Source organism: Mya arenaria, chromosome 14, assembly GCF_026914265.1.
Source record: "Mya arenaria isolate MELC-2E11 chromosome 14, ASM2691426v1".
Taxonomy (NCBI): Eukaryota; Metazoa; Mollusca; class Bivalvia; order Myida; family Myidae; genus Mya; species Mya arenaria.
In genome coordinates, this window is record NC_069135.1 from 22,679,605 (window position 1) to 22,695,002 (window position 15,398).

Sequence of the window (15,398 nt, forward strand, 5' to 3'; positions counted from 1 at the left end):
TATGCACTGGATAAAAAAGTAAGAATGGCAATTACTCTATGATAGGCTGAAATAGAGTTATGGCTCGTATCCACTGCACTTTATCTCATTGTGTTTCACCATGGTATGAAGTTTTATTAAATTACATCCTGTAGTTATCAAGTTATCCTCTGGACAAGGAAAATTGCAACTGACCAACCGAGCGAACAACCGTAGCGTGACTCCAATGTACGTACCCCTGCAAACTTCATTTGTTGGGGGTATAAAAACACAACAGCTAAAAATAAAACAGGCTTCTTACATTGAAGTCATCTTCTAGCAGTCTTAGATTTTCGTACTGTCCAAGGTGTATCTCGTCTACTGCCCATTGGTCGTGCCCTTTGCCTGCATGTTGGGGCTGCCACTACCGGAATCCCGTGCTTGGTGTACGAGCCTCGGTAGGGAGGTCATTGGACACGAGTCTGTGTTGATATGAATTAGTAAGTTAAGAAATAATGGATACATTGCGATCTGCAGTATTTCTAACAAGATTGTGGTCAACTGTTTTAGCCAAACTTATCTTATAGTTTCAATAACTCGGGCTGTGTGTGCATCACTATAACATACATATGTCTGCAAACACTTTATTTTCACATTTTGTTAACTTCTACCAGTACCTTGGTTTACCATACATAGTTCCTTCCAGCTCATCTAAAAGTGTCCAAGTCACCCCGCCATTGTTTGAGTACTGTACAATAACACCATGGGATCGATGTTCACCCCCGTTGCAGTCAGCCCCACCCCCGCCCACACGAAGATAAAACTGAAGGTAGTCGGAACGGCGCGTGTCCATGTCTTTGGTGATGAGCTCTCGCACACCATTCTGATAAACACAATATTAAATTAATATGTTTTTATTATGATTTTGTGTTCATTGGTATAAGACTACAAAAGATAAAAATACCATTTAAAACTTCCAAGCCATATTTTTTATATTAAGATTATAGTATAAATAAGGGCATTGCAAAGAAATGTTGGGTTGTATTCAACAAGGGCATTGCATAGAAATGTTGCGTTGTATTCAACAAGGGCATTGCAAAGAAATTTTGGGTCGTATTCAACAAGGGCATTGCAAAGAAATTTTGGGTTGTATTCAACAAGGGCTTTGCAAAGAAATTTTGGGTTGTATTCAACAAGGGCATTGCAAAGAAATTTTGGGTTGTATTCAACAAGGGCATTGCAAAGAAATTTTGGGTTGTATTCAACAAGGGCATTGCAAAGAAATTTTGGGTTGTATTCAACAAGAGCATTGCAAAGAAATTTTGCGTTGTATTCAACTAGGGCATTGCAAAGAAATTTTGGGTTGTATTCAACAAGGGCATTGCAAAGAAATTTTGCGTTGCATTCATCAACCATTTTAAGTCTTTTGCTAACTTATGTCCATTTCTTAATATATTTTTTCAATAGTCAACTTTAAAGAAATGTTTAAGAGCTTTTAACATTAAATTCTTTTGTTTTTTTCAATAATGTAAATGAGAATAATGTATTTCAAAAATTATAATGTTATTACATCCCATGACCAAAGAAATTATTTAATTATGAAAATGACTTACCTATTTAGTTTTACATCATATGACCAATGCAATAACTACGTTAAAATGTGACTTAAGTTAGGAAATGACTTAAGATGCTTTATAAATACCAGCTCAGGATTAGAATTTTTTATTTAACTTTGACCTAAGACTTACATCAAAGCAGTACATTGATTCATCAGAATGTATTGTTCCGCACCCCTGGTTGCTATGGACAACTTTCCCACCTCGAACATGCTCAAAATCATGATCGGGCTCGTATCGAATCCCAAAATCGGCAAGCATTTTGTCGTTCAAGTGGGTTGCAGGTTGACAATCTGTCCCTTCATAGCCTTCATCACATCTAAATATGAATAGTGTTAATTTGGATTTTTTTTAGGGACTCGCTCATGTTTTGACACCATTTTTATGGAAATGTATATGAAACACAATGAATTGTACACATCTAAGGTTGATACAACTAACTGGCACACATACACTGTATGTAAAATTATATGATTGTAACAAACAACTTACATACAGGTACCCTCATTACATTGGCCATGTTCATGACACATGTTGGGGCACTGCTGTCCAATGTAGAGTCTAGCCACACCCCAGGTGTCAGTGTTCGTCCAATATGACTGACGTAGTTGAAATCTTGTTGAGGGACCCCTAGAAATATTAATTCAAATGAGAGTAATAAGATATGGGTTATTAGAATTGAAGTATTGTTGTTCAATGCCAAGTCATGCCACATCCCATGTGTCAGTGATATTTCATTATCAGTGGCATGGTTGAAATCTTGATGATAAACCTCTCAAAAAATACAACTAAAGGGGTTATGATTTAGGTGACCCGATATGGGAAGGAAACAATATTATAAAGGAATTTGGTTTTCAGCGCCTAATATATATATCACATTGACAGCCTGTCAAACAAAAAAATCAACAAATCCCGAGCTTTGGATATCCGTACATGATTTTCACAGGAAAGCAAAGCAAATTCTGAACATTTGGTCTTACCTCATTCTGAATGTAATCAATAAATATTATGAAGTCGGGACCTTGTTTAGGAAACTTAAAGAGCCAGTTAATCTTAATAATTTTAGAATTAAATAATTCCTTGTTAAATTATTGCCTTCGAAAGGTCCCTGGTAAATTTGAATATTCATTTTTATTTATTATTTATTTAGTTCCCCAGTAAATTTAAGCATTTGAAGTTTCTTGATTACTTTATGCATTCAAAATTTCTTGTAAATTTTAGCATTTGAAAGTTCCCCAGTATTTTTTTGCATTCAAAAGTACCGTGGTAAAGTCAAGCAAACATTGAAGTACTGTTGTCAAATATGAGAATAGGGAAAGGCCAAGTGTCGGGTTCATTGTATTTAAACCTTGTTCAAAGTTTCTTGAAAGGGAAGACAATGGAGTTACAATCAGGCCTAAGCTTTGTATATATGTTTTATGAATAAGGTCAATGAAAATAATGTATTTCATAAATCATGAAGTTTTTATATCATATAACTAATGAGATTTTTAAATTAGGAAAGTGACTTAAGTTTGGAAATGACTTACGATGCTTTATAAATAACATTCTGGGACTGTAGGCACAAGAAAACAGTAATTGTTACAATAAATGTCTATTTCAGGATACATTAGTATTTTAGTCAGCTTCCGAGAAAGCTTTAAAAGTAATACTTTTCATTTCTCTTTGAAAATTGGACTTTAACTCAAAACAAATAACTCGTTCATTTGGACTCATTACGTAAGTAAGTAGATGGTTCAGCAGATTCGTATGGAAAACAGTTCCTGTGTACAGGGACGTACCAGAAGCATTTTGAATTGATCACCTGTACACATAAACCAGATGCCAATAATTATGTGAAGATCACACAGGGCTTTTATTACAATGTATTTTATGTGTACAGAGAAAGAAGAGTGTCTTCTCCCACACATTTTGTTTCAAGAATAAAATTATGAAAGCACGATTGTCAAGCACTTTGATACAATGCCTACATTGAGTGAAATTATGACAAACTATAACTTCGGTAAAATACAACATGTATATACCACCGCTTAGGCTTCAGTATGTATTGGTGATTTAAAGGAAATCGCCCATCAAGTCATGCTTTGTAAAATATTTATGACAAATTGTAGTGTGGCAAACAATTAGGAGTGTTAAAACTAAGATACGGGCAGCTGGAACCCTTCAGCAAATGTTGATATATGCTCAAATATCACAATTTTGAGTAGCATAAATAACAGGATTCAGTTATTCCTTGTAGCCTTATTTATTAATTGACATTATCATGTGATGTTATCAATGAACTCTTAAAAGGTCAAAATATTCATCAACTTTTAAAAATATCCTGAAGGCCTTGTGGTTAAGATGTTAAATTTCTATTTTTCTTGACATGACAGGCATGGGCTGACAGACCCACTAAAACCACAATATGTTTTATACTATGATTGAATTTTTTTTCTGGTATCAAAGGGGAAAATAGTTACAATATAAGTGTTTGAGATGCATATCTGTGATATTTTTTAGTCCAAAAATATGAGCAAGTCCCTGAAAGTACTTTGGGGTAACCAAATTTGATTTGTATGCCTAGGTACGCCGCTGGTCCAACACTGCAGAATAAAGGCAGTATTTTCTGACATGCTTCTTTTCTATCTGTTTTGCATATTGAGTCAGTGCATGCCATGATGATAATTTGAAAAATAAGAGCTATCAAATTACCAGGTGGCAACAGGAAGTGCTATTGTTATTCTTGTCCATTCTCGAAACTGGGTCCAATCGTACATCGTCCCCTGATGCACCGACTCGCAGGGTGCCGGGGGTAGGCACGGCTCGATCACAAGGTTCCAATGGATTCCATGATCCGTCGAGTACTCAAGGTAAACTCTATTATCAACAGTCTCAGAATATGGTAGGCCACAACCCATGACAAACTGAAACTGCATTATATAGCCTGTGCCAATGTGCATCGACTCTGTTGTTAGCAGACGCTCATCGTCATTCGATGGTTTTCCTATGAAGCTGGATTTGAAAATAACTTATATTACCTCATTACAGATTTAACCAACAAAAAAGACTTGTTTATCTAATGATTTTTAAGTAAATCATGACAAACTTGAATAATAACATATTTTATCCTTTTCTTTCAATTCAAGCTTCCTGTACATTGGGAAATAAAAAGTCAAATGCATACCTTTTAACAAAAACTATTGTAAGATGTAGAAAACATAACAAGACATGATGTTTAATAAATAGCGATGTTTAAGTTTATCATCTCTTTTTCAGAATGAGAAACAGAAATTTGTAAATTTAAGCCTAAACTAATGCTTTACATTAAAAGGGCATTTACAATCAAATTCATAAAGAATTCCTTACAATAGAACTTGAATTAAAACTTTTTGTTGATCAGTTTTATCATCGAAATAAGCTTTTGCATTTACATTTAACATTCACATTTATGGTTTAAGAAAATTGTTAGTTTGTATTTGCAAAAATAAATGGTTTGATGCGACGCAGTGGCATAACCATTTATTTTGTTTAAGAACATTCCAACAAAGTTTTGAGTCGTATACATTATATTGATTAAACTTCCCAATAACTGGACCAGCCACTATTCATATCTACCGCTTCACCTGATAAAAATCAATAATGGCTGACTGTTGATTTCCTGAAATAAATGAATAGGTAAACTTGAAAAAAATAACTGCCTTCACATCAGACAAAATATAATGTTGACCATTATATGGAATATAAGCGAGATTCTTTAAAACCCAAAAAGCAACAACTAAACGAACCTTATAGTTTTCATCTTTCTGCAATAGCTATCAGACAACCGGCACTGGGTAACCGACAGATGATCGCCATCATCGACCAATTCATTCATATCAAGACGTTGTGTATTAAACAATTAGTCATTAAGACTGATGTCATCATGTGCCCAGACGTCTTGATGGTAGCCAGAGTGTTCCGGTTGCCACCAGCGGAATTTACAACCCTCGTTTTGGGCAGATTGTGGTTAGTCTACTGAGTCTGCCCTGTGGCAAAAATATTAAGTAGTGAGGAAATCATTATTCTACAGAGTTCTACAATAAAACAATACTGTCATGTTTTTAGAGCATGATTTAAGCATCCCTCTCACCTCTGGTCCGCCTAACATGCTTTTATAAGTAAACTTCATCTTTAACAATTCCGGCAATAATTCATCAAGCCTCTGATAATTTTTTTCATTTCATTAAATAACTGTTATTTTTCCAAATTCTTAGGGAGAAGAAGTGAATATTCAGGGAAATGTACTGTTTCAAAATTTTAAGGTTCATCAGCTCTTTTAATCAGATTTTTTTTTTAAATCCCAATAGGAATATTAGTTATTTGCTATAATTGGCTGGCTTACATGGCTGTTCGATAATCAAAGATGTTCAGGAGATGCCAGGAAATCCCGCCATTGCAGCTTTAGTCCAGCAGCACAAGTTCTTAAGCCTTTTCTGGAGCAGGGCATGCTGACACTGGGGAGTTGCTGCCAACCCGAATGTTAAACTGGAGATACCTGGAAAGTTTGAGTGAACATTGAAATACACAGTGATAAGGATTATTTTAAGCGTTCAATACTACGAAGGCAGGAGTGTGCAGTCATACAGGGGCCGTATTCATACAGCATCTTAAGTCATTTCCTTACCTTTGGTGATTTCTTAAATATTTCATAATCAAACATAAAGTAATGGATAAGTGTTTTTACCATTTAAGTATAGGCTTTTTCAGTAAGGTCAGCAGTGGTAAAAATTAGCACAAGCCCTCAAGCCCTACACTGGTAAAATGTTTTTCAGGCTTGTATAAATTCTGAATTTTATATAGCAGGGCTTGTTCAAAAACTTGATGCCAAGCAAAAGTTTAAGAATTCGGGCTTGTTCATAAAAAAGTATAATATCGATGACTGAGGTCAATAAGAAAAATGCCTTTTGAAAATGTTTTATTTTCTATTTCATATGACTAAAACGATACTTAAATAAGAAAAAAATACTTAAGTTAGGAAATGAAAGTTTTATGAATATCGCCCCAGGTCTCCATAGAAGGTAAAAGCTTGCTACAAAGAAAGGACAGAATGCAGCAATACATAACCAAATATTAGTTGTTCATAACTACATGTAGTATTTTAAAAAAAGTATGAAATTATTGAAATGCCCAAATAATGATAACAAAATCAAAAATCCTTTGTTTTTACATTGTGCTAGTTGTGTTCAAATCGGCCGTGACAAACTTTCGACGGCCATCTTGATTAAACACAGCGGCTTTCCCAGTTGACACGACATCGCAGTCATAACTTAGACTGGCACCAACAATGTGTTCCACCCCAGTGCTGGGTTCCCTCAAAGAATAGCAGGGTTTTGCGCCGCCACTTGTTTCCGGCATAATTTTTCAGTGTATCCGATGTCACATCTGATATATTTTACGATACTTTATTCTTTTAAGAAATTTTACATTAATGGTTTTATACATCTGTGTGGCACTTAGAGTCAACTTCCGAATAAATTCAGTACTTACAGGGTAAAAAATATGAAATAAATTCAATACTAACAGTAAATTATAATAACAGTAAATTATTGTAAATTTTAATTATCATAAACATTTTTAGGTTGATCCCTTAATTTAACATTTTACTTTACTGACGTTCAGGATCAATGCCTTTTTCAAAATACATACAAAGAAACTCTTAGTACATTTCAATATTCAACATGGCAAATATAATGTATAGAAGGACTTCATTTAATGATTAATCACATGTTTTTCTTGTTTTACATTGCATGAACGCAGAAGGAAAGGAGATCAAATTTCATTAAGCACGCTAGCACTTCTTGGTTATTTGCTCACTTTCCCTTCTGCCATCGTGCAACGTAAACCTAATGTTTAGTTCGGCTAAGGTTTGTCATTTTATATGAACCTAATGTAACAACTTCACAAGATTGTGGCAATACCTTCAACTCTTTTCGTTGAAAAACAGACAGGCTGGATAAACAGGTAAGCCTGTTATGCATGCATTATAACAATGGAACATTATGTTTTCAAGAACTAACCTACAAATACCGTTCAAACATTTTCCATGACCATAACATTCCTTATGGCAATGTCCAATGTACACTGAAAATATAACACAGAGGCCCGAGCCGATTGTTCAGAACAACTGGTTAACGGCATCGTTGTTTACCTTTAAAGGTTACATATATAATGATGTACTTTGCCTAACAAATACAGCTGAAACATGTGTCTTAAATCTTGTTAGAAATATTGTAGATCAAAAGTGTATCCATAAACCGTCCAATGCACTAACGATTTTAAAGTTAACAACAAAGATGTCAACATTGTCAGCTTTAAAAAAGATCTGAGCATGACATCACGTTCATGGTATCTATGAATTCATCCTCTTTCAGTTAAGTGCCAGTCTATGGGTTTGTGTTTGTTTTTGTTTTTTCTTGTGTGTGTGTGTTTTTTTTTTTGTTTTGTGTTTTTTTTTTGGGGGGGGGGGGGGCGTTTTTATTAGGAAATAAGAACACATTGCACAAATTGAATTACACAACTGTATAAAATACGGCTGTTTTGGAATGTATGTTTGATTAGATTTGCTTGCAGGATTCGCCAGTCTATGTTGAAAGAAAGTTATGTAAATTGTATATAAATGTACATAAAAATCCAAGCAAACGCTGTTTATAATGCCATTTGGAACTATGCCGTTAAGTTAGTGGGTGGGATTGGTCTTGTGGTATAGATGATTGCCTTTCACGCACCAGGTAGAAAGTGATCCAGTGGTACCGGTGACTGCCTTTCACTCGGGAGATCATGGGTTTGATCCCCACCAGGGTGAGAGTGATCCAATGCTATAGGTGACTGCCTTTCACTCAGGAGATCATGGGTTTGATCCACACCAGGGTGAGAGTGATCCAGTGTTATCGGTGACTGCCTTTCACTCAGTAGATCATGGGTTTAATCCCCCACCAGGGTGAGAGTGATTCAATGGTATAGACGACTGCCTTTCACTCAGGAGATCATGAGTTTTATCCCCACCAGGGTGAGAGTGATCCAGTGGTATCGGTGACTGCCTTTCACTCAGGAGATCATGGGTTTGATCCCCACCAGGGTGAGAGTGATCCAGTGGTATAGATGACTGCCTTTCACTAAGTAGATCATGGGTTTAATCCCCCACCAGTGTGAGAGTGATCCAGTGGTATAGATTACTGCCTTTCACTAAGAAGATTATGGGTTTAATCCCAACCAGGGTGAGAGTTATCCAGTGGTATAGATGACTGCCTTTCACTAAGAAGATTATGGGGTTGATCCCAACCAGGGTGAGAGTGATTCAATGGTATAGACGACTGCCTTTCATTCAGAAGATCATGGGTTTGATCCCAACCAGGGTGAGAGTGATTCAATGGTATAGATTACTGCCTTTCACTAAGAAGATCATGGGTTTGATCCCAACCAGAGTGAGAGTTATCCAGTGGTATAGATGACTGCCTTTCACTAAGAAGATCATGGGTTTAATCCCCCACAAGGGTGAGAGTGATCCAATGGTATAGACGACTGCCTTTCACTAAGAAGATCTTGGGTTTAATCCCAACAAGAGTGAGAGTTATCAAGTGGTATAGACGACTGCCTTTCACTAAGAAGATCATGGGTTTGATCCCAACCAGGGTGAGAGTTATCCAGTGGTATAGACGACTGCCTTTCACTCAGGAGATCATGGGTTTGATCCCAACCAGGGTGAGAGTTATCCAGTGGTATAGATTACTGCCTTTCACTCAGGAGATCATGGGTTTGATCCCAACCAGGGTGAGAGTTATCCAGTGGTATAGATTACTGCCTTTCACTAAGAAAATCATGGGTTTAATCCCAACCAGGGTGAGAGTTATCCAGTGGTAAAGATTACTGCCTTTCACTAAGAAGATCATGGGTTTAATCCCAACCAGGGTGAGAGTTATCCAGTGGTATAGACGACTGCCTTTCACTAAGAAGATCATGGGTTTAATCCCAACAAGGGTGAGAGTTATCCAGTGGTATAGATTACTGCCTTTCACTAAGAAAATCATGGGTTTAATCCCAACCAGGGTGAGAGTTATCCAGTGGTAAAGATTACTGCCTTTCACTAAGAAGATCATGGGTTTAATCCCAACCAGGGTGAGAGTTATCCAGTGGTATAGATTACTGCCTTTCACTAAGAAGATCATGGGTTTAATCCCAACAAGGGTGAGAGTTATCCAGTGGTATAGATTACTGCCTTTCACTAAGAAAATCATGGGTTTAATCCCAACCAGGGTCAGAGTTATCCAGTGGTATAGATTACTGCCTTTCACTAAAAAGATCATGGGTTTGATCCCAACCAGGGTGAGAGTTATCCAGTGGTATAGATTACTGCCTTTCACTAAGAAGATCATGGGTTTAATCCCAACAAGGGTGAGAGTTATCCAGTGGTATAGATTACTGCCTTTCACTTAGAAGATCATGGGTTTAATCCCAACCAGGGTGAGAGTTATCCAGTGGTATAGATTACTGCCTTTCACTCAGGAGATCATGGGTTTGATCCCAACCAGGGTGAGAGTTATCCAGTGGTATAGATTACTGCCTTTCACTAAGAATATCATGGGTTTGATCCCAACCAGGGTGAGAGTTATCCAGTGGTATAGACGACTGCCTTTCACTAAGGAGATCATGGGTTTGATCCCCACCAGGGTGAGAGTTAGTTATCCAGTGGTATAGACAACTGCCTTTCACTAAGAAGATCATGGGTTTAATCCCCACCAGGGTGAGAGTGATCCAATGGTATAGATTACTGCCTTTCACTAAGAAGATCATGGGTTTGATCCCAACCAGGGTGAGAGTTATCCAGTGGTATAGATGACTGCCTTTCACTAAGAAGATCATGGGTTTAATCCCCCACAAGGGTGAGAGTGATCCAATGGTATAGACGACTGCCTTTCACTAAGAAGATCTTGGGTTTAATCCCAACCAGGGTGAGAGTTATCCAGTGGTATAGACGACTGCCTTTCACTAAGAAGATCATGGGTTTGATCCCAACCAGGGTGAGAGTTATCCAGTGGTATAGACGACTGCTTTTCACTCAGAAGATCATGGGTTTAATCCCAACCAGGGTGAGAGTTATCCAGTGGTATAGATTACTGCCTTTCACTCAGGAGATCATGGGTTTGATCCCAACCAGGGTGAGAGTTATCCAGTGGTATAGATTACTGCCTTTCACTAAGAAAATCATGGGTTTAATCCCAACCAGGGTCAGAGTTATCCAGTGGTAAAGATTACTGCCTTTCACTAAGAAGATCATGGGTTTAATCCCAACCAGGGTCAGAGTTATCCAGTGGTATAGATTACTGCCTTTCACTAAAAGGATCATGGGTTTGATCCCAACCAGGGTGAGAGTTATCCAGTGGTATAGATTACTGCCTTTCACTAAGAAGATCATGGGTTTAATCCCAACCAGGGTGAGAGTTATCCAGTGGTATAGATTACTGCCTTTCACTCAGGAGATCATGGGTTTGATCCCAACCAGGGTGAGAGTTATCCAGTGGTATAGATTACTGCCTTTCACTAAGGAGATCATGGGTTTAATCCCAACAAGAGTGAGAGTTATCAAGTGGTATAGACGACTGCCTTTCACTAAGAAGATCATGGGTTTGATCCCAACCAGGGTGAGAGTTATCCAGTGGTATAGACGACTGCCTTTCACTCAGAAGATCATGGGTTTAATCCCAACCAGGGTGAGAGTTATCCAGTGGTATAGATTACTGCCTTTCACTCAGGAGATCATGAGTTTGATCCCAACCAGGGTGAGAGTTATCCAGTGGTATAGATTACTGCCTTTCACTAAGAAAATCATGGGTTTAATCCCAACCAGGGTCAGAGTTATCCAGTGGTAAAGATTACTGCCTTTCACTAAGAAGATCATGGGTTTAATCCCAACCAGGGTCAGAGTTATCCAGTGGTATAGATTACTGCCTTTCACTAAAAAGATCATGGGTTTGATCCCAACCAGGGTGAGAGTTATCCAGTGGTATAGATTACTGCCTTTCACTAAGAAGATCATGGGTTTAATCCCAACAAGGGTGAGAGTTATCCAGTGGTATAGATTACTGCCTTTCACTTAGAAGATCATGGGTTTAATCCCAACCAGGGTGAGAGTTATCCAGTGGTATAGATTACTGCCTTTCACTCAGGAGATCATGGGTTTGATCCCAACCAGGGTGAGAGTTATCCAGTGGTATAGACGACTGCCTTTCACTAAGAAGATCATGGGTTTGATCCCCACCAGGGTGAGAGTTATCCAGTGGTATAGACGACTGCCTTTCACTAAGAAGATCATGGGTTTAATCCCCACCAGGGTGAGAGTGATCCAATGGTATAGATTACTGCCTTTCACTAAGAAGATCATGGGTTTGATCCCAACCAGGGTGAGAGTTATCCAGTGGTATAGATGACTGCCTTTCACTAAGAAGAACATGGGTTTAATCCCCCACAAGGGTGAGAGTGATCCAATGGTATAGACGACTGCCTTTCACTAAGAAGATCTTGGGTTTAATCCCAACCAGGGTGAGAGTTATCCAGTGGTATAGACGACTGCCTTTCACTAAGAAGATCATGGGTTTGATCCCAACCAGGGTGAGAGTTATCCAGTGGTATAGACGACTGCCTTTCACTCATAAGATCATGGGTTTAATCCCAACCAGGGTGAGAGTTATCCAGTGGTATAGATTACTGCCTTTCACTCAGGAGATCATGGGTTTGATCCCAACCAGGGTGAGAGTTATCCAGTGGTATAGATTACTGCCTTTCACTAAGAAAATCATGGGTTTAATCCCAACCAGGGTCAGAGTTATCCAGTGGTAAAGATTACTGCCTTTCACTAAGAAAATCATGGGTTTAATCCCAACCAGGGTGAGAGTTATCCAGTGGTATAGATTACTGCCTTTCACTCAGGAGATCATGGGTTTGATCCCAACCAGGGTGAGAGTTATCCAGTGGTATAGATTACTGCCTTTCACTAAGAAGATCATGGGTTTAATCCCAACCAGGGTCAGAGTTATCCAGTGGTATAGATTACTGCCTTTCACTAAAAAGATCATGGGTTTGATCCCAACCAGGGTGAGAGTTATCCAGTGGTATAGATTACTGCCTTTCACTAAGAAGATCATGGGTTTGATCCCAACCAGGGTGAGAGTTATCCAGTGGTATAGACGACTGCCTTTCACTAAGGAGATCATGGGTTTGATCCCCACCAGGGTGAGGATGATCCAGTGGTATAGATGACTGCCTTTCACTCAGGTGATCATGGGTTTGATCCCCACCAGGGTGAGAGTGATCCAGTGGTATAGATGACTGCCTTTCACTAAGGAGATCATGGGTTTGATCACCACCAGGGTGGGATTGGTCTTGTGTTATAAATGACTGCCTTTCACTCAACAGGTTGTGGGTTTGATCACCACTAGGTGGGAGTGGTATAGATGACTGCCTTTCACTCAAGAGATTATGAGCTCGATCTTTATCAGGGTGAGAGTGGTGTAGTGGTATGTGTCTGTCTCACACCCCAGAGATTGTGGGTTCGATCCCAACCAGGTGTATCCGCTCGTGCCGTCTCATGAAAGACAATGTACTGATTTCTTCCAAGAAGCATACACAAGTGTGATTTTATCAGCTATTATGAATTGAGCTAATATAAATAAATATAAACTAAACTATCAATGGATAAAAGGGAAAACATTACATCTGTTACTCGTAACCAATGGTCATTAAAAACCTTCACCCAATGACAAAGTATGTGTTTCCTAAAAAAGGGCACGGCTGTGATGCAACACTGTTTGCACTTTGCCTGGCGCATCTCACATGTCATCTTCTACAAGCTTTAGTATCCCAGTTACACATAGGACTTCTTAAAATGGTTTGTTGTTTTTGATAAACTTTGATTGGGGGCTTTATGCTTGGCACATTTCTAGAAGTCCAAAAGGGCAGCAGGCGCAATGCCATAGTCAAAAGGCCAAATAGAATCATAAACCTCATATTGACTACATGGCGAGGGTATTACTCCATTACCTGCAACAAGCATGTATAACAACCATTATCCCAACTATTTTGTATGGAAGCGTATTGTGGAATTACCTCAAGTAATCGGATCTCGATATCATCAATAGAATTCAACACTTTGTTGTTGAAATGATTCAAGGCTTTAATAAATACACTCGTTCCGATATGTGTGAGTCAATGGTGGGACTATATCGTCTAATAAGCTTAGTAGGGATCCGCACATTATCTTTTCTGCAAAAGATATTGACGTTGCCTTCCGATAGTATATCGCGACAACCTTTATACGGAAATAAATCATCTGATTCTGAGACAAAAACTTCAAATATCAAAACTGTCAATCTGTGAGATTGCAGCTTTAAGCAATAATGACCCCTGCGTTTGCTCGTACCATGGGTCATTAGTTTGAATTGTACACCTGTACTTAAAAACAAATGTCAATATTCGAAGGTCTTTCTGTGGTTTAATCCCAATGTGTTTTACGTGGTGGGAAGGGAAGGGTGTCATCTCCAGCACATATTGTTTTTCAAGAAGAAGATTTTGAAAGAAACATTTTCATGTATTTTGAATGCCAACATTGAGTGGATCATGACAAACTTTAACTTGTATAGCAAAACATGTATTTATTACCCCTTATCCGTTTTTTTAGAATAAAGCACTTGTCATTTCGGAAGAACCAAACTTGTTTTATACGCCAGGGCATATTGGTGTACGCCTCTGGTATAACACTGCATTCAAAGACATTCTTTTGACTACCTTAATTTCGATCTGTTCTGCATATTTTGTTCAAGTAAGCTATTATGACAATTTGAATTTTTTTTTGTAAAATTACCAAGTGGCAACGGAAAGAGGTATCGTTCGTCTTGTCCATTCTCGATACTGCGTCAAATCAATCGTCCCTGATGGACCGACTCGCAGGATGTGGGGGTTCCAATGAATTCCATGGTCCTTCGAGTACTCGAGGTAAACCTTATTGCCAACAGTCTATGAATATGGTAGGCCACAACCCATGACAAGCCCAAACCGCATATAACTGCGCCAATATGCATCGACGTTGTTGTTAGCAGACGCACATAACATATACAATTAGGTTTATTTATTACCTTATGGTGATAATGCTATACTAGATGAATGTGATATTTATATAAAAGATTCTGATCCATGTTCTTAATTAATAGAGAAAGTTATTTCGTATCTTTGCAATTTATTTCCTTCAATTTACGAAAACATACGAAACATTTCACGGTAAGAATAGATGACCATGACTTCCTAAAATATAATCGGTCGTATGACGGCGCGCTCGACTAAACGCAGCGTCGTCTTGGAAATGAACGCATTAATGATGCATATGTGCCTGTCAAAACACTTATCCTTCTGAGGTATCATGTCAGTCAACTGAATTGATGATATTTGTAAGCCATAAATATAATGCTGCAGCATATGAGATAAATAACGTAATAGTATGCATGATTTATAAACATGATAGTAACGCATTGACTGAACATAAAACAGAAATGAAATGAAAAATGGCATTACATATTTGGAGAGTTTACCAACAAAATTACTTTCTTGGATAAAAAAAAAAACAGTGAGAAATAGGAAAATGCACTGCACTTTACCCTGTCAAATCGTAACCATTTCACGTCGATTCAATTTACCATGCACCTGTAACTTCTGATCTAAAATGAGTTTCTACTCGACGTAGGTATCAAAAGATGTGGAAAAGTGAGGGACAGGTTCATAACTTTATTTCTGCTTCAAGTTTATTCTTAAAAAACGGAGAAA

The 15,398-nt window shown here is 38.0% G+C and overlaps 1 pseudogene; it reads right to left on the bottom strand.

Moving 5' to 3' along the window:
• LOC128215922 (reelin-like) overlaps nt 1–15,398 on the bottom strand; it is a 71,888-nt pseudogene that overhangs the window by 18,016 nt on the left and 38,474 nt on the right.